Source organism: Macrotis lagotis, chromosome 7 (genome assembly GCF_037893015.1).
Source record: "Macrotis lagotis isolate mMagLag1 chromosome 7, bilby.v1.9.chrom.fasta, whole genome shotgun sequence".
In the NCBI taxonomy this organism is placed as follows: domain Eukaryota; kingdom Metazoa; phylum Chordata; class Mammalia; order Peramelemorphia; family Peramelidae; genus Macrotis; species Macrotis lagotis.
In genome coordinates this window covers 110,144,099-110,164,672 of record NC_133664.1, presented here as the reverse complement: position 1 = coordinate 110,164,672, position 20,574 = coordinate 110,144,099, and the positions used below count along the sequence as shown (strand labels likewise).

The 20,574-nt window shown below is 36.4% G+C and overlaps 1 long non-coding RNA gene across 1 annotated transcript; it reads right to left on the bottom strand.

Annotated features, from left to right (window-relative positions):
- Window positions 1-13,017: 13,017 nt before the first annotated feature.
- On the bottom strand, window positions 13,018-20,571 carry LOC141492885 (uncharacterized). The gene is made up of 2 exons (XR_012470069.1): window positions 13,748-20,571; window positions 13,018-13,622 (listed from the first exon to the last, which is right to left on the bottom strand). It is a non-coding gene; the product is annotated as an uncharacterized LOC141492885 (long non-coding RNA).
- Window positions 20,572-20,574: the final 3 nt, after the last annotated feature.

Sequence of the window (20,574 nt, the reverse complement as noted above, 5' to 3'; positions counted from 1 at the left end):
TAAATACAATTCTGAGTTTTCACTCTCACCCTGAAAATTGACCAAGAAAATAAAAATGAGGATAGTCAGCGTTGGAGTTGTGGTTAGAAAGGAGCATTCATATACACTGTTGGTAAAACAGTGAATTGATCCATCCATTTTGATTATATGGAATTTTGCAAAAATATGGCATCACTGTTCTTACTTTTGACACAATAAATCCTTCTGTTAAAACACATACCCCAATAAATTCAAAGACAACAACAAAAGAATAAGCAGCAGGACTCTGTGCTAATAATAACAAATTGGGTGCCTACTGGATGGGGCCAAAAGAAGCTGGTATATAAATGTAACAATCACTGTGACAATAGAAGGGAGAAAAAATCACAAGAAGGAACCTCAGTTGTGAGTGACTGGGAAAACAAAAAAGAAATGGTCCTAGGGAACAGATCCAGGAACATACTTTTATGTTCCCTTTGACAGAAGCAGAGGACTGGGGATCAAGGTGGGGAGTGGAGACATACTAAAGGAGAATGTAGTGAAATATGGTGATTATTAAGTAGTTTTGTTTAATTTTTTTTTTCTTTGTTACAATGAAGGATTCTATAGGACAGAGGGCAGGACAGTGGAATGGACCTAGAAATAACTGATATAAAAATAATAGGCATCAATAAAACACTTTTTAAAAGTCTAAGACTTAACTGGCTACACTACAAGCATCCAAAGTTATTATTTTCCTTCCCAATCAGTTGTTTTCCTGGAATAATACTTTCTGTTAATCAGATTATCATTCTAGTCTTTCAAGCTTGAAATGTGAGAGGTACCTTTGACTCCCTTCTCCCACAATCTCTAAATCCAATTGTCAAATCCTGTCAATATCTTCTAGCAAGTTGACTCTTCTATCTTGACATTCTTTTCTCCTTATCTCTCTCTCTAGGTCAATCCCTTGTTATCACTTGATTGAATTCAATAGCCTCTCCTAAATCCCTGTCTACAGCATGCCCCACCCCAAATCCATTCTATTTACTATCACAAAATTAATCTTAATCAAAAGAATATCATCTTCCAGGAATGACTGTTTGGTATAATAGGCATAAATCTGTGTGGCTTTGGTCATCATATAAACCTTAGTTTCTTCATCTGTAAAAAAGAGAGGCTAGTACTACATAAAGATGCCTTCTAGTAATTCCATTATCCTGTGAACCTTACTGCCCATTAAAAGAAATGTTGTGAAGTCATTTTCAGTCATGTCCAACTTTTTAGGACCCCATTTAAGGTCTTTTTGTCAAAAATACTATTAGTGGTTTGTCATTTCCTTCTTCAATTTGTTTTAAGTTGAAGAAATTGAGACAAACGGGGTTAGGTGACTTGACCATGGTCACCCAGCTAGCAAGTGTCTTGAGGCCAGATTTAAATTCAGGAAGATAATCTTGCTGAATTTAAATCTTCCTCTCTCTAGGCCTGGCACTCTCTCCACTCTCTCCACCTTGCTGCCCTTCTGATAGAATTAGCATTCTCCATTCAAGGCATTTCTTAATCTGGCTCCAAACTCATTTTTGGTTTTATCTTCTATTCCTCTACATGTAGTTGAATTATGCTATAGGCTCAATCCTAAACATATTTTGAGTTTTCAAATTTCTACACCTTTCTTCATGCTGCTTCTTCCACTTCCTATCTCTGCCTATCTCAAAGTACTGCAAAAGCTCAACTCAAATACTACTCCTAGAAAGTTTTTCCTGATTCTTTCATCATTAGTGATCTCCTTCTGGATTGAACATGCCATAGGCATCTTAAACCTAATATATCCAAATCAACTTATCTTTTTTAGCAAACTCACTCCTCTTCCATTATTGTTTTTTTTATTTTTTTTTAATTTATTTAAGGCAATGAGGTTAAGTTACTTGTCCAAGGTCACACAACTAGACAATTATGAAGTGTTTGAGACTGGATTTGAACCCAGGTACTCCTGACTTCAGGGCCACCTAGCTGCCCTGTCTCTTCCATTATTGTTGAAGACTCCACCATTGTTCCAATCACCTAGTTTCACTACCTGGATGTCATTCTAAATTCCTCCCTCTCACCCCACAGATCTAACCTACAATCAACACTATCACCTTGACATCTCTCCCATAGATCACCTCCTTACTTATACAGCTTCAACTCTGGTTTAAACCCTCAACACCTCTCACTTGGACTATTATTTTCTGTTGAATTGTTCTCAGTCATGACCGACTCTTCATGACTCCATTTGGAGTTTTCTTGGCAAAGATACTGAAGTGGTTCCTTCTTCAGCTTTCTAATAATTGCTTATCCCTGCCTCAAATCTCTCTCTACTCTATCCTTTCCACAGATATCTGACAATGTCCCCAGTCACCAAACCCCTCAGTACCTCAATTTACCCATGTGCAAAATGCAAAAGTTGGATCAGGGACCTTCTAGCTCTAAATCTATGACCCTCTGAACTCCAGTGACTTCCAGGATCAAACATGAACTGTTTTGTCTTTAAAGCTCTTCACAAAACCTTACTCTCCCATTGCTGTCTTCCTCTCACTCCGTGATCCAGCCAGATTTGCCGTTCCTTACACAGAGTATTCCAGCTCTTTTCTGGTTCCCTTCATTGATCAACTCAAATATCACCTTTTTTTTTTAGGTTTTTGCAAGGCAAATGGGGTTAAGTGGCTTGCCCAAGGCCACACAACTAAATAATTATTAAGTGTCTAAGGCCGGATTTGAACCCAGGTACTCCTGACTCCAGGGCCGGTGCTTTAGCCACTGTGCCACCTAGCTGTCCCCCAAGTATCACCTGCAAGAGGTCCTTCCTAACTACTGTTGCTTTCCCTCTGAGCTGAAGTATCCACTTCACATGTATTTTGGATATAACAAAAGTATTAAGCAATCACCATGAAAATACAATTTACTATGGAGATTCAAAGACAAAATCCCTTCTTGTTTACTGACAGATTTTTCTGACCTCAGACACTTGACGCTTACGAACTGGGAGGCCTTGGGCAAGTCATTTTATCCTGATTGCCTTGCATCCAGGGCCATCTCCAGTCCTCCAGATTCACATCTGGTCACTAGACCCAGTTGGCTCTGGAGGAGAAAGTCTGATGACTTAGCCCAGCACCCTCTTACTCAAATCCAGTTCACATGCTTGTCATGGCATCACCTCCCTGATGTCGTCTTCTTCAAAAATGAAGGACAAACAACTTTTTCAGGGAACTTAACTCTAAGAAGGATTTAGTGAGAGGGAGTTGGCTATTAGGATAAAGGAAGATGAGTTTTTACCTTGTGTCACCCTGAACCAGGTCACCATGTCACTTCCTGTTCACTTCCAACCCATGCTTTGACCATAATCCTATGTCTTTCCTTCTTGTTCCTGTTTTCATATTGCTCCATTATAAGGCGAGTTCAATGAAAGCAGGGACTGTCTTGCTTATTTGTATTTCTATCCCCATCATTTAACAAAGTTCCAAATATATAAGTAAGCTCTTTTTATTCTTTCATAAAAGTTTTCTTTCAAAATAAAATGTTTCAATTGTTTTTAACAATGAAGGAACATTGTTAAATGATTTTTTTTGAATTTAAAACTCGAGTTTGTGTGGGTGTACAGAGCAAGGATATGATTGTGAGCTGCTTAAATTTTATCCTCTATTCATATATAGAATGAGAAAGGAGGTCTAATAAACAACCATTGATTTTTCTTTAAAACTTACTTTTGGGAGAAGAGAGTATCTGCCAGAAGGCAGAACATAGAAATTATATTTTTGGATATGCTGAAACAAATATCCTTTTGAAAACTGATATGAAAACAGGTAAGAGAGTCTTAATAATCCTAAGAAGGCTGACATTTTAAATCCCAAATGAAATCCTGCAGGGTTTTCAGAAACAATGGGACTATTTAGAAAGACAAAAAGGGATTTCATGTCTCTACATCTGTGGCAAATAATAATAATAATGACTCTTCCCTACTAAAATACTAGATTCTTTTATCCTGCCCACAATTAAAGTCACTGAATATCTTCCTGTTGCTAGTGGGCAAAGTTTACTCTGAAGATTATTAACTGACCTTGGGAAAGTTTGATTTACTTAATGTTCCTCCACTCAAATCCTTGACTAATGACTTAATGTGGCACAGAGCTGACCCTGAATTCTGGAAGGTAATATCAATGGTATGCATACTCTTGCAGATGCTACTGAACTAGAAAAGCTTTGAGAGCAGACTTGGAATCAGACTGCATTTGTCATCTGAAGACCAGCTTAGGTAACATGTGGAAAGGTCATCACCAGAGAGTTGGCTAGTCTCCAGGGGATGGATATCTTTGGTGATAGCGACACAAAAACTAGTTAAAGGAGTAGATTAAAAGTAATTTTAAAAGGTAGATCAAAAGAGAAAATAAAATCAGTAAATCAAGGATCTTTGAAAATATTGAATAATGATAAAAATAATAATAGGTAATAATCATCTTTATAATAACAACAATCATCATCAAAGATTTGAAATTCCAAAGGAGTTTGCGTTTTACTTTAATAATAATTTTTGTCCTTCATTCTCAAAAAGGACCATGACATTAGGGAGGTGATGTCATGACAAGTACATGAATTGAATTTGAGTGAGGGGGTGCACCAGCCTCACTTTCTCCTCCAGAACCACTGGATCCAGTGGCCAGATATGAATCAGGATGACTGGAAATGGCCCTGGATGGTTAAGTGACTTGCCCAAGGTCACACAGCTAGTGAGCATCAAGTGTCTGAAGCTAGATTTGATCTCCTGTCCTCCAGACTCCAAGGCCAGTACTCTATCCGCTGTGCCAGTCACTGGAGTATCTTGGGGGAATCAACATTGTCTTAGCTGCACTTTAGGAAGATCACTATGGAAGCTTCATGGGGGGGATGAATTGAGAAGAGGAGAGACTTGAAGCTGAGAGGTCAATTAGTCAGTTGTTGTCAAGGTCCAGGGAAAGAGAAGATGAGGACTCAGATTAGAGTAGGGGAGACTTGTAGATGATTTAAGAAGTGTTGTAGAAGGTGTTGACAAGTCTTAGCAACTGACAACATATATGGGGATAGAGAGAGCAAAGACAAGGCTGACTCTAAAGTTGGTAGGCTGCCCTAGACAGAAATAGGAAAGTTAGGAAAAGGAGAGGGTTAGGGTGGGATAAATATATGAGTTTTGTTTTGTAAGTGTTGAGTTTGAGATGCCTACGGGATATCATATTAGATATATGGCAGTGTGTGTGATGTGGGGCTAGAACACAAGAGAGAGACCACCTAGGGCGAGACATGATTCTGAAAATCATCTACATAGAGATGATAATTAAAACTAGTTAAAGGGGTGGATTAAAAGTAATTTTAAAAGGTAGATCAAAAGAGAAAATAAAGTCAGTAAATCAAGGAGCTGATAAAATTGCTGAGACAAAAAGTATAGGAGAAGTCCAAGTCTGAATTTGGGGGACTATTGAAAGAACTAACAATTTATTATATTAGTTACATAACAATTATTTCTTTATGCAAGAAAGTTGATGGCTTATTTAGTTTAGTTTTTTTTTTTTGCAAGACAGTGGGGTTAAGTGATTTTCCCACAGTCACACAGCTAGGTAATTACTACGTGTCTGACAACTCAGGTCCTCCTACTCCAGGGCTGGTGTCTATCCATTGCGCCCCTAGCTGCCCCTGATTGGTTTTTAAAGGTAAAATGTTATATAATTGCAGTTTTCTTCTTTGTCTTTTGAGTTGAATAAAATAAATTTTTGAAGTCTTTTAGTCCAATTGTCTTATGGTATAAATGAGAAATGTGACATTCAAAGGAGTCATGTGACTGGCTTGTCAAATAACTACCAAATGGCAGACTTGAACCCAAGTTTCCCAATTCCTCTCCAAATGCTCTTCCCTGAATACCTCATTGCATGGTGTCATTGGTTCTCCCAGAGCCCCAACCCAAGCAGTTCAAGTCTGCAAACTAGAATCATAATCAACAATACTCTCTTGGATCAACCATCTCTGCTCTATATCTTTATCAGCACAATCTCTGTAAGCTTGGGGAAAGTGAGGTACAAGATTGTCTGCCAGTAAAGGAGAGTAGGAATAATGTAGATAAATGAATCTCCAGATACACAATATACATCCCCACACACAAAAAAATGTAAAAGTCATCATTTAAATCCAAATATTCAGTTGCTTTTTCTAAACATTTGCTTTACATAATTTTAACATTTAAAACCTATTAAACGGCGTGGCTAGGTGGTGTAGTGGATAAAGCACTAGCCTTGGAGTCAGGAGTACCTGGGTTCAAATCCAGTCTCAGACACTTAATAATTACCCAGCTGTGTGGCCTTGGGCAAGCCACTTAACCCCATTTGCCTTGCAAAAACCTAAAAAAAAAAAACCTATTAAACATAAACTTTATCATAAACAGTAAACCTGATTTTGATTTTTTAATTATAAAATTACTTTGATTATAAAAATCAAATAATCAGGCAAAATTAGGAATAAATTTATATTTAAAACTTCCAACATATTCTATAGTTTAGCAAAGTAGAAGCAAATTAATCAATAGCTGAAAAACAAAACACATTTGTTCCATGTCCCCCTTCTGAATCCCTCATAGGACTTTCACTGTCAACAGATTTTTGTTTTTGTTTTCTCAGTCAAGGAGAATAAGCATTTTTGTGGAAAAGATGGACCAAAAATGACTCATAAGAGACTGCCAGTCAAGACAAAATAGAAAAATAGAAAGGGAGGAAGTCAGCTAGGTGACTCAATGGATTAAAGTAGACGGGGTTCAAATCCTGTCTTGGACATTTAATATCTATTTGACTCTGGACACCTAATCTTGCCTGAACCAATCAGAGAAGGAAATGGTAAACCATGCCAGTATCTTTGCCAAGAAAACTCATGGACAATATAGGTGTGCTTTGGTCCATGGGGTCACAAAGAGTCGAACCAAACTAAACAATAACAAAGAAAGGGTGCTCTTAGCTGCCATTCCTAAATTCAAGTAAGCAGACTCGGATGTTCTTCCCAGGATAGTCAAAGAACTGGTTAAGGTATCACAGTATCACAGGTTACTGGAAGAGATCACAAAGGTCAATCTTCTCATTTTATGAATCAGGAAATAGTCTCAGGAAAGTGATGTGACCTTCCCAAAGTAACACAGTCAGTAAGGAGCAGAACCACGGTCTAAATGCAGATCCTTAGTGAAGTTAAAAGATCATACAAGAGATCTAGAACTGGAAAAGAACTCAGAGGACATCTAATCCAACACCCTCATTTTATAGAGGGGAAACCTAGACCCAGAGAGACTACACTATAGCTGAGAGCAATATTTCAGTACTAAAGAAAGGCACATTATCAGTCTACTTTTTAAAAATGGTAAGTGAATGGAGGCTGCAAACTATAATCATAATCAACAAGTATTTATTAAACACTAAACTATGTGGCAACCACCAGGTTAAATGCCAGGGATAGAAAAAGAAACAAAACCAGTTACTACACTCAGTGAGCAAATATGCTAATGGCAAAAGTAACAGTGCTGTAAATAGGACACAGATAAGAAATATCCTGAGTAGATTGAATGTACTCTGAGAGAAGTGGACACTAATAAGGTAATCTTATTTTTTGTTGGGTTTTTTTTTGTGAGGTAATGGGGTTAAGTGACTTGCCAAAGGTCATATATCTGGTAACTATCAAATGTCTAAGGTCATATTTGAACTCAGATCCTAACTTCAAAGCCAGTGGTCTATCCACTGCATTACCTAGCTGCCCTATTTTAACTGGGTCTTGAAGGAATCTAAGGAAAGAAGAAGCAGAAGTAAATAAAGCAATCCAGGCAGTTTGTGAAGAAGAGAATGAATTGCTTTTGACATTTTGAGTTTAAGGAGCTCTTCAGTTTAAGATGTTCTAAAGATGATCCAGGATTGAAATTCAAGAAAGATGCTAGGACCAGATACATAAATCATCTGCACAGAGACAGCAAGTTTCAGTCTTTTATTTTTAAAAAAGTTTATTTTGAAATTAATAAACACCAAATAAAATGGTCATTTCTATATAACTAGTAAAAAAGAAAAAGATAGTTCATGCAATTGCAGACCTCTACTGTGAATAGTTTATTTTTTAAAAAGTATTTCATTACTTCATTCTGTTAGCTTTTAAAGCTGTCCTACTTATCTTTGCTTTCTGAACTTTGTTCTATTTTCTTCTCAGAATTTTTTTTATTTACCTTCTAGGCGTTAAAAAAAATGTTTCAATGGCTCTTCCTTCTTCAACTTTTCCAACCCTTAATAATAGGAATTTGATTTTGCACCCTATCCAAGTTCTTCATGATTTGACAACTTTGATTATAATTCTTCCCACCCTTCTTTCCAGAGTAAAATACTAATTTTTAAAATCTGCTCCAAATCCCTAATTATTTTTGGTTATTCATTTGGGATGTTCAAGATTTGATCCATTATTCTAGAGGTGAAAGAAAACGCCTTGTGTTTTGTTTCAAATGTTCTTCTGATGATCATATAAATTTATTGGTCTGTTTTGGCTCTGCCTACATTGGGTTGATATCTTCAGAAAATAGCTTATGGTGAATCTTATATATATATATATATATATATTTTAGGCTTTTGCAAGGCAAAAGTGGCTTGCTGGAGGCCACACAGCTAGGTAATTATTAAGTGTCTGAGGTCACATTTGAACTCAGGTACTCCTGACTCCAGGGCTGGTGCTCTATCCACTGCGCCACCTAGCTGCCCTTGATTCTTACATTTTCATAGCGTTAACTGGTTTCCACCCCATAAGGTGTAGTTTACACTACTCTTCCCTTATATTTGTCCATAATGAAATTCACCAACTTTTTTGTTCACTCATCCAGACTCATTAGATATTTTTGCACTTTCCCTCTGACCCCCCAATGGAGTGACCTCATTGCCCCCAAAGAATTTCATATCACCTGCAAATTTAGAAATGACCTAACACATGTCTTCTTCAGGATAATTTATTTTATTTTTTTTTAGGGTTTTTTTTTTGGAAGGCAAATGGGATTAAGTGGCTTGCCCACAGCTAGGTAATTATTAGTGTCTGAGGCTGGATTTGAACTCAGGTACTGCTGACTCCAGGACCGGTGCTCTATCCACTGCACCACCTAGCCGCCCCAGGATAATTTATTAAAATGCTGACAACATACGTGCAAGTTGGTTCCTCTCTCTGCTTTGGACAGTTTAATTAATAGCATAGTGAGTACTCTGATCTCACAAAGAAAGACAGAATACATCTTCCCCTTGGTATTTTAAAGTATCTCTTTTCTAAAATTATCAGCTCGAGCCCCCCATTCTGGTGTGGTTCTTTGTCACCGTGTGTTGTTAATGAACTGTTCTGATTTAATTTAACTAATTATCTAATTTAAATAATATCAATTAGCTTTTACAAAAGGCCATTTACTACTGATATAGTGAAAATATATTTTGTATGACTTCATACAGATAATGGATATTATATTTTTTCCCTTCTCAATGCAAGGAGTTGGAGAAAGGTTAAGAATTTGGAACCAAACATTAAAATAAAATAATCTCCAAAGATATAGTAAAAACATAAGTATAACCATTTCCCCCCCCCAACACTTTGGAGCATTTTCTCCCCTCACTCAGAAGAGTGAACTTGAACTTAACAAAGTTTCTTCCTAGCACTGAACTCATCAAGTTCTTGTCCAAATATGATTTTACTAATCTAGCCATATGCCTGAGCCCTCAGCTGAGAGAGGCACTTAGTGAGTAGGGAGAGGGTAGGGTAAGTCTTCCAATTTTATTGGGCTCAGAAGCCATCATTACAATTATTATAACACAGTCAATTCCCAATATCTTGAGAGGAGACTAATTTATTTCTTCTCTAGGCAAAGAAAGCCCTTCGTATACCTAGAAAAAAGAGTATTTCACACAGCTAGTAGGGTCTTCTAGACTCAGGTTTTCCTGACATCAAGTCTGGTGCTGTGTCTGTCCTCTGTGTCACTGAACTGCCTCAATTACAAATACATATGATTCCCATTTATTTTGCTTACTTACTATTTTCTTACTAGGACAAATGCTTAGTGTAGCACTTTGCAAGAGAAAGGTGTCATATGATAAAGGCAATAACTGAAAATATGCACTGGAATGAGAGCTCTAATAGTCAAAACTGTACCTGATGAGGGTAAAGATAGAATTCTATCACAGATGCAATTGTGCTTCCAAAAGTAAGGACTTTATGACTTTCATTAGTTTATTCAGTCATTTTTTTCATCCAGCTGACTTTTATGTACTTATTATGTGAAGTCAAAATAATAGATATCATTTCTACCCTCAATGTGCTTACAGTCTAAAAGAATAAAACACATTCTTTTTTTTAATAAAACATATTCTGAGATAAATATAAAACAAAGTAAACTATGCTATGTACATGAGGGGAATGTGAAGTTTCATGAAATCAGATAAGCAAGAATTCACTTCCAGATCATGAAATCAAGGAAGGTTTTCACAGTGGTATTTGGGTTGGATCTTAAAGGATGGGTAAGATACAAAGAGGTGGAGATGGGATTGATGTATTCCAGGTATAGGATGGAACAAGCAAAATTGAGAGATTAAGTGAGATATTTAGTGGAATGATTTCATCATTTTGACTGGAGAATGGATAATCTGTAAGGGGGGAGTGTAGAATACGGCAAATAAGGATGGGAAGCCAGGTTAGAGGCTGATTGTGCAATGCCTTAAATACTAGACTGTTTGTCTTTCTTCATTAGGCAAGAGTGCCATTAAGTTAGTGAAATGGTGAAATGATGTGGTCATACCTACGCACTAGGAAAAACAATTTAACAGTGTTATATAAATAATGTATTGGAGAAGAATGTAGTGTCACCCCAGTTCTGACAATGATCTAGGCAAAAAGATCATAAGGGTCTGAACAAAAATGTTAATAGTAGAAAGAGAAAAACGGTGATGAATGCAAGGTAATATCAATAGGGCTTAGTGACTGACTAGATGGATATTTTAAAAGAGTCCCATGTGAAGGTTCTGAAATTATATGGATGATAGGGGACAAATGGTGGTTCTTCTGACAGGGAAATCAACAAGAACATAATTTAGAGGAAAATAAATTCAGTTCTCGACTCACTGAGCTTGAGTTTTCAGTGAAAAATTAATAAATTAATGAAATAATCTAAATCTTTAAAATTAAAGAATCAAAACCATGATTGATGAAAAATTAATGAATTAATGAAATATCTAAACCTTTAAAATCAAAGAATCAAAACCATGATTGACCCAAAGGGCATGTAATAAGCAAAAGTAGGTTGTAGATGTTTCCAGAGATGACTTAAACATGAGAAATGACATAGAAGATAATGTAAAGGTAATCTATGATCTAAAAGGAGATTAATCACATACCAAGAAAGAAAACAGATTCAGTTGCTATTTGGTATTCAATTAACTTGCTTGCAACTAATAAGGGGTCTCTGAATAGATCTGAGGTGGATTGGATAGTATAAAAATTACTTTATTTTCACTAATCTCTAATTAAAATTTATAATTTCCTTCATTTTTAAAAATTTTTAACAAAATTTTATTTTTTCAAATCACATATAAAAACAATTTTTAACCTTTTTTAAAAACAAATTTTGGGTTCCAACCTTCATTTACTTATTTAGTTAGTTTTTGCAAGGAAATGGGGCTAAGTGGCTTGCCCAAGGCCACACAGCTAAGTAATTATTAAGTGTGTGAGGTCAGATTTGAACTCAGGTACTCCTGACTCCAGAGCCAGTACTCTATCCATTGCACCACCTAGCTGCCCCACCAACCTTCATTTATTAAAACAAAACATTCTTCTGCAAAGGGGACTTCCCCATGTCAAAGGGATCCATGACTCACAAATGTTAAGATTTTATGGCCTTGTGGAACGCAAATCAAATTGATTCACTAAACAAGGTGATCATGGGAGGTCATGGACAGGAGTCATACAAGAATAATGGATGGATCACACTCTTCACTTTTGAGGGGAGAACCTAGAGTGATGATATCTCAGATTCAATGAAGAAATAAAGTACATATCGAGCAAAATAAACTCCAAAAGTTTGGTATTCAGTATTTGACTTTGTCCTATGGAAGGTATATGGAAGTTGTTGAGTTGAATGGCACTGGCAAATGTTAGTGAAGTCATTACCAAATCAGCAACCTGGAAAGAATTATCATAAGTCTACAGAATTTTTAAAAATCACTTATGCCAGGAAAAGGCATGGTGTAAACCGTATTTGAGAAGACAGAGATTTACAGAGTTGGAAGGTTCCTCGTTTCCACCTCATTTTTGTTGAAAATAAAATATTTGTAAGGTGTGTTGCAGACTTTAAATTTCTATATAAATATTGGCTAATCATTAGATCATGAGCTTCTTGAGATCAGGTGCTTTTTTTTCTTTTTTATCTTTCTTCCTCTTTTATCCCCAGGGCAAATTGGAAGGGACCTCGTTTCTACCTCATTTTGTTGAAAATAAAATATTTGTAAAGTGTGTTGCAAACTTTAAATTTCTATATAAACATTAGCTAATCGTTAGACCATGAGTTCCTTGAGATCGGGTGCTTTTTTCTTTTTTTAAATCTTTCTTCCTCTTTTATCCCCAGGGCTTAGTACCATTTCTAACACACAGTTGTCACCTAATAAATGCTAGGTGAATGACAGCTGACCAATCACCACCATGCTTAAAAAGGGAAATTATTCCAGTGCAAAGAAAATCAAGAAAAAAATATAAATTTGACACCAATTCTTAGTATTTATTGACATTTCCATTTAAACTGCTAGGAAATCTGTATAAATTGTAAACATGGAAACCAAACACTTGCATAAATTATTTCAAAAAACTACAGCAATGAGAAAACAGCAGCTAAGAAAGGATAAAAACATAAATGACTAACAGAAGGGAAAGTTCAATTTCTCAACCATGTATGCATAACTGAGACTTAAAAGCCTCTTTTCTAGAAAAGGCAGGAAAATCATGATGTTCAAGGTACAATGTGGATGTTGGGCTTTCCATGCATTTACACACACACACACACACACACACACACACACACACACACACACACACACACAGAGTTATAACCTAAGGGGGGGAGGGTAGAATAGGAAAAATTAGGGAGAAAAATATTCAGGGAGAGAAAAGACAGAACCCAAAACAGCTTAACTAAAATCATTTAAAGTAGAACCATTCTTCCCACAATCTGTGCTCCATACATGCTTGAGCTTATCACCACACTGGAAAGGAAGATTAGAGGGACCCTTTATCATCACTTAAAGCAAGTCCCCAGAGGTCAGAAGTAATCATTTTAGTTGACTGTGCTCCTCAAACCACACCCGTGAAACCCAAGTGTTATCCTAGAAGCCAGACATGAATTTGACATTTCAGTTTTCCTGCCTCTTAGAGATATAAGACGAATCCCAGTAACACATACCAGCTGTTGGTGGGCATTAGAAAAGCCTCTTATTGTTCTATCCAAAAAAGGGAACAAACAGTTCCATGTCGTGATGTTGACTAATATGAGACTCCAAAATGAAGACATTTGACTGTCAACTCTTCCTTTCACTTGTTCATGCATGGGTAAAGGTCCAAAGACTGATGGAAAGACTCCAAAATCAGGCAAACTGGGAGAAATGGAAAAGCAAAGGGTCCAAGTCATCCCCAAATTGGATTATCCACCTGCTGAGAAATCCTTGAGCTGGTTGAGTATGTACCAGATTAAGACATTTGGTTTTTCCATTGTTCTTACCAAGGCCTGCTCATTCCCAAGGCTGCTACATTTAGGATTTAATTCCCATTTTCCATAGTGAATTGCTGTCATGTGAACTTGTGATATGGTACACATTAGCAGATGTAAACACAGATCCAGGGTATTCCTGTAGGATTTAGCAAGGAGTGTATGAGTCTTTGTTTAAACATCACATTCCCCACCCCAAACACCAAAGCCCCCCAAAATAGATTGCTTTCAGAACCACAAAGGAGAAAATAAACAGTGTATTCTCCTTGAATCAATGTTTTATGTACTGATTGGAGAGCACCTCATCAATTCCAGGTGTAGGTACTGGACAGCTTTGCATAAGAAATTGTCTCACCTTTACAACAATTCCCTATTTAACATTAGTTGAAACTTTAAAAACATATTTGTAGGGGCAGCTAGGTGGAGCAGTGAATAGAGCACCAGCCTTGGAGTCAGGAGTACTTGGGTTCAAATCTGACCTCAGACACTTAATAATTACCTAGCTGTGTGGCCTTGGGCAAGCCACTTAACCCCATTGCCTTGCAAAATCTAAAAACAAAAAACAAACCAAAAAAAACATTTGTATTCACTATTTTGAATTTAAAATTATTTAATTCAATTTTAATTTGGAAAAATCTGTCCATATCGAAAGTCTACAAGAAAAGATGACCTCTGAAGTTCCTCTTTACTCCAAATTTGTGATTCAATATTTGGATAAATGTGAACAAAAGAATAGCCCTTGAGAACTACTCTGGAGGTAGCAATGAAAAAGGTAAACCTTTAAGAAAACTAATGTTACTGCTCCAATCAAGCTTGAGTATCCTTAAATCCCACAAAGCTTCTCCCAAGCCAGGGCACCTCAACTTGAGCTAGTAGGGCTGCTGGGAGGAAAGGGCTCACATGAGGTGAGGTTTATTTCTTTGCTCTTTGACATTTAATGAGTCACTTGGAAATTTGTAAATATAAATTGGCATGAAAGTTAATAGCATGAAGATCCCTGGAGCAATCCCTTAAGTGGCTCTGCAACTTCTCTGTAAATGGGAAACTAGAAAGTTTAAAAAAAAAATAGAATTAATTTTATTCAGACTGGTCTCCAATAGGCGGCTGTATCACGTGTGCCTTATGCCATTTGTTTCATACAGATGGACAGAAAGAGGTGGGCAGGGAAGCCTCCCCCTCTGCTCTTCAGTACCACATGCACTGAAGTCAAAACACACTGAGTTTCAATATAAATTGAATAGAATAAAACAAAGGTTTTAGGTTCTTGTACCATAAATGAACATTGTGAAAGCACATTCCCTTCTTTTGGCAGCTCCTACAGTCATTTGTTAACTCCATTTACATGCTAGGTTTTATCCCCTTCCTCTCTGAATGTTTAGGTAACTTATTGACTGTAGAAAGCAAGGATTGTTATATTTCTTCTGCAACATTTAACCTGTTTCCTGTTTTTCCAACCCCAAATTAACCCACCCCATCACTAACCTCTAAATAATAAATCTGAGTTATATTCACCTTATCTTCACATCTTACTTGTAACCAGTTATCAATTTCTGTTGCTTTTGCCTTCAAACCATTTCAAGGATCTGACCCCTTTCTTTACGGCTCTACATTCTAGTATTATTTTTTGCCTGGAATATAACAACTTTCTTCTAGAAAAAGACTCACATTTCCAGGATCTCCTCTCTATCAGTCCATACTATTATTGCCCACCTTATCTATCACTTTGAACAATGTCACCTTCCTCCTCAGAGATCTTTCATGTTTTTCCACTCTATTTTGGAACCAAGTTACTTAACCTGTATCAAAATCTGGTCTAACTTCATCTCCTTTCTGGCAATTTCATCATCTTTATCCATTCCCTGTATTAATTTGCCAATCCTTTCCTGCCATCTTGTAAACTACTTTTGAAATCTCTCTTCTATGATGGTTTCTAACTAGATGGATACAAAGCCATATCTCCATGGACCCAATCAGATATGCCAATACCTTATAATTTCTCATTAATCACTCTTAACACTGTGTCCTTCATCCTGTTTGTAAATGATTTTGATACACCACTTAATGTTATATTTTAACAAGGCTTGTTCAGATTTATTCCCCCTTTTCTTTAGGTTTTGTTTTTTTGCAAGGCAAATGGGGTTAAGTAGCTTGCCCAAGGCCACACAGCTAGGTAATTATTAAATGTCTGAGGCCGGATTTGAACTCAGGTACTCCTGGCTCCAGGGCCAGTGCTCTATCCACTGCGCCACCTAGCCGCCCCATTCCCTATCTTTTGATCAAATGGTCTCTATATCATGTGCAGAGATGTTTAACATATACATCTTCATATGGAAGAGGGTAAATGAAGTTATATTAAAGCAGCTTAAGATAAGAAACTGAGGAAATGTATTTGAACCTACATTTGAACCCATATTTAAACTTAACAATCAAATGGGTTCATTCACTCATAGATCAACGTTCACCTGGTTATACATTCTGGTACAATCCTCTATGATATTTGAATAACACTTCCAACTTTTTTTTTTTAGGTTTTTTGCAAGGCAAATGGGGTTAAGTGGCTTGCCCAAGGCCACACAGCTAGGTAATTATTAAGTGTCTGAGACCAGATTTGAACCCAGGTACTCCTGATTTCAAGGCCGGTGCTTTATCCACTATACCATCTAGCCGCCCCTACACTTCAAACTTTTCCAGGGTTCTTTTAAATGCTTTATAAGCCCTATTTAATTGATGAGAATATTGAGGTTCAGAGATTAGAAATTACTTGTTCAGAGTCACACTGCAAGTTGACATGGTCAGGACCAGAACTAGATGTCTTGACTCCTATTGCAATGTTGAATATCTGGGAAAAGGGAGAAGCAATTATTTGCCCAAAATAAATTCCTCCCAAATTCCACTCCCAATTGACAATTTGTATTACCAAGTCACTGATAATACAATTTAATATTTTAAAATATTAAATAGAAATAAGAGTATCCTGCTTATTTCAATTTTAGAGCCAGCAAAGGGAAAAACAGGATCTCAAAGTCCCAAGTTAACTACTATCAAAATGAAGTGCCTTCTTTGAAAGCAATAAGTGGTCAAGAGAAGAGCACTGTTGATGGTTCCTGGCCATTTGTTTTAGTCAATGACAGTTCTGCAGCTACCAGTATTTTTGGTGACTGACCAAAGACATATTACTTGATGGTTTTTAGTAGAAATGAATGCAAACTGGTTCTATATTATAATATCCAGGAAATTACAAAAAGTAACTATCTATCTGGCTGGCTTAATGTATCAGATGACAAACAGACAAGTATTTTCTTTGGTTTTGAATTTAGAAATAATTAACCATTTCAAGAAGGGATAAAGAGATGGAATATCATTTTGACAAAGATAAAAACCATTCAAACTGCTATGCTGCATTTCTTTAAAATGCAGTATACAGAAGATACATCTAGAGGAGGACAAGGAGGATGGTAAAGGACTTTAGGATCATGCCATTTAAGGGACAACTAAAGTATGATCCAGGGATGTTTAGGACTGTTCTCAAGTACATGAGGAGCTGTCATGGCAAAGAGGGTTCAGAGTTATGTTATTTGGCTTAAAAGGTAGAACTATAAGCAATAAGTATCAAATAGGTTACTTTTTGGTTTCATGAAATGAAAACTACCTAAAAATTAGAGGGATCCACAAGGAAAATGGGCTGCTTTGGGAGGAGGTGGGTTCTTCAAATGGAAGCTGGATGTAGAAGAAATTCTTGAACAAGCATGGACTAGACCAAAGTTTACTCAAGTTTTTCCAAATCTGAGATGGATCCAAATTATTTTTCTATTATTTGTTCAAATGAGCATATGCACATGCTACAAACAATAGTTGAGAGAAGAGGGAAGCCTACATGTATCCCTTCTGCTATCACCATAAAATAAAAATTCAACAATAAATTCTACAAAACAAATTATCTTGATAACAAATCTTTTCCAGAAAGTAGTTGTTTCTAAGCTGTTTATACCTCTGAGTGGCTAACAAGTACCTATTACCCTTCACCCCCCTCACCCATTCTGACTTCAAATGCTTCAATCTAGCCACCTTAATTTTAAAAAATGCTTACTAGATCATTTAGAATTATTAGTTAGAAATTCCTGAAGGTTCAGGGTAACTGGTAAAATTTGTTTTAAGGGACAACCACCTCTAACTAAAAAACCATGCCTTCTACTGACAAGCAGAGAAAACTCTTTCCCTTTTTTTCAAAGTAAGTGGGAATGGGCTGGAGAGTATTATAGAATTTAGAAATAAAGGAATCTCTAAGATCACCTACTCCAGGGTTGCTTAACCTTTGTGACATGGAACTCTGGCAAAGCTTATGGGCCCTTTCTCAGAATGAGATTTGTAAATAATTGAAAAAAAATGCTAAATTTTAGTTAGTAAAAATTAAGGTGTATTTTTTTTTCCCATCCAAATTCATGGATCCTCTGAAATCTAGTCACCAACTCTTGGAAAATAAAGGAAGGTAATAATCAGTTATTACTGAATGCCAGCCTAATGTTTATATTTACAAATATTTTCTCATTTGCTTCTCACAACAATCCTGAGAGGTAAGGGCCATTGTTAAATGCATTTTTTTTTTTTAGTTTTTACAAGGCAAATGGGGTTAAGTGGCTTGCCCAAGGCCACAAGCTAGGTAATTATTAAGTGTCTGAGGCTGGATTTGAACTCAGGTACTCCTGACTCCAGGGCCAGTGCTCTATCCACTGTGCCACCTAGCTGCCCCTCATAATGCATTTTCAAGAAGGAACTGAAGAAAAGAAGCTAAATGACTTGTCCAGAGTCACACAGATCGTCAATATCTGAAGCTGGATTTGAACTCAGGTCTTAATTCCAGGCACTATGCTTAAGAAGGATTCCATGAATCCCATATTAAGAACCCTTGATCTAGCCTGACCCCTTTATTTTACATTTGAGAAAAACCAAATAATTCACAAAAGAAAAAAATTAAGCTTCTACTGAGAACTTATTTTTATTGTTTTTGTGTTCTTAGAAATTGACCTGAATTTTTAATCTTCAAAAATCTGTCTTACACATAATAGGTACTTTTTTTTTTTTTTTAGGATTTTGCAAGGCAAATAAGGTTAAGTAGCTCACCCAAGGCCACACAGCTAGGTAATTATTAAGTGTCTGAGGTCTGATCTGAACTCAGGTCCTACTTACTGCAGGACTGGTGCTCTATCCACTGAGCCACCTAGCCACCCCCATAATAGGTACTTTAATAAAACTTTGTTGAATTGAATATGTAAGTAAATCTGTTCCACTGTCTGTAGGGTCCAACATCTAAGTAGGTCCTAGAGGGCATTGCCTTTTATTTTTCATATTTACTGTATTCAACTAAGAGAATTTGTGCTATTGTAGCGAGCAGTCTGATGGGCCAAAAAAGGGTTTTAAAAAGCAGGGATGTTTGGCTTGTAAATTCCTCATCCTCAGGTATCAACCTCAAGTTGTCCAGGAAATTTCTTAATTTGTCTAGGAAATTTCTCAATTTGTCTCTCAATTTTTTCCTAACCAAACAATGCACATAAAGAAGCCAGGGGATAGGTCAAATTTACTGGGTCCAAGGAGTTCTTTTCCTTGTCTAATCAACTACAGAGAAGCTGAGATGACTTTGGGCCATTTTCCTAGCTCTATCATTCTAGAAACATGATTTCTAGGAATGTACCCATTTTCACAAAATGATATTTTAAAAAAACAAAACCCATCTGCACTAATTTTAAGATGTCCTGGGTCTCATTACATCTCAAACAAAACAAAACTATGCTTAGATGGATTACAGGATTTAGAGTTAGAAAGAACATCCAGAGATCAAAAACAGTTCAAGCCCTTATTGCGAAGAAGAAAATGAGGACTGGAGATACGTGGAGTAACTAGCTCAAAGTCACAAAAAGAGTAATGAATGATAAAGCAGGGATTGAAACTCCCCTCTGACTCCCAAATCTCAAGTATTTGTGAATTCTAAATCAAAAGTAAGAAGTAGGACAATAGTGAGGTAACAAATCAAACTGCTTCATTGTAGAGAAATGAATTTTACAATGAATTGTGTTAACATGGAATTCTACTGCTAACTGAAAACACTAATTCAGAAAAGAAATTGCAGTACATATAAATATGAATTTAAATCTAGTCCATGACATTTTTTTCAATAACCAAATAAAAATTAAGCCTTTTTTTTAAAAGGGAGGTTTTCCTTTTTTCCTTTCCAGTAGAGAATGAGTCTTTCAATATATGCTTGCAATAAATGGTCATGATTTCATTTCAAGGAAAGTTTAAGGGATACTTGGAGCAGCAGCACCAGAATACAAGGAAGAGGGCATGCAGACGACAGTTTTGTTTGGAATCATCCAGCACTTGGAGCTTCACCATTTTGGTTTCTTACTAGTCATTCACTTTTCCCTTCTCTTCTCTAAACAATTCTATTACTCTTGCTGTTAGTACTACTACTACAATGAGTTTCTATGAAGAAAGGAAAAAAAATATCAAGCTTTTAACAAAATGTTTTTGAATCTCTCCCCCCCCAAAACAAAGCAGCAACATGATCATACTTATCTGAACTACAAAGCCTTATAATGAAATGCTTGATTCCTTTAATCCCTTAATCCATCTACACATTTTAATCTTTTTTTCCCCTTAAATAGTCTAATTTGGGAATTTTATCATCTTGGTTTGTTGTTTTTTGGTGGAGTGTTGCTTTTGACCTAAAACGTAGTAGTTGGCTGAATCCAAGTGGTCATGAAATGGCCAACATATTAAACAGGTTTACAAACTGTAAAGTGGTAAATTGTGGCATCTTCTGTCTTTAAAACTTGCTGTTTTCC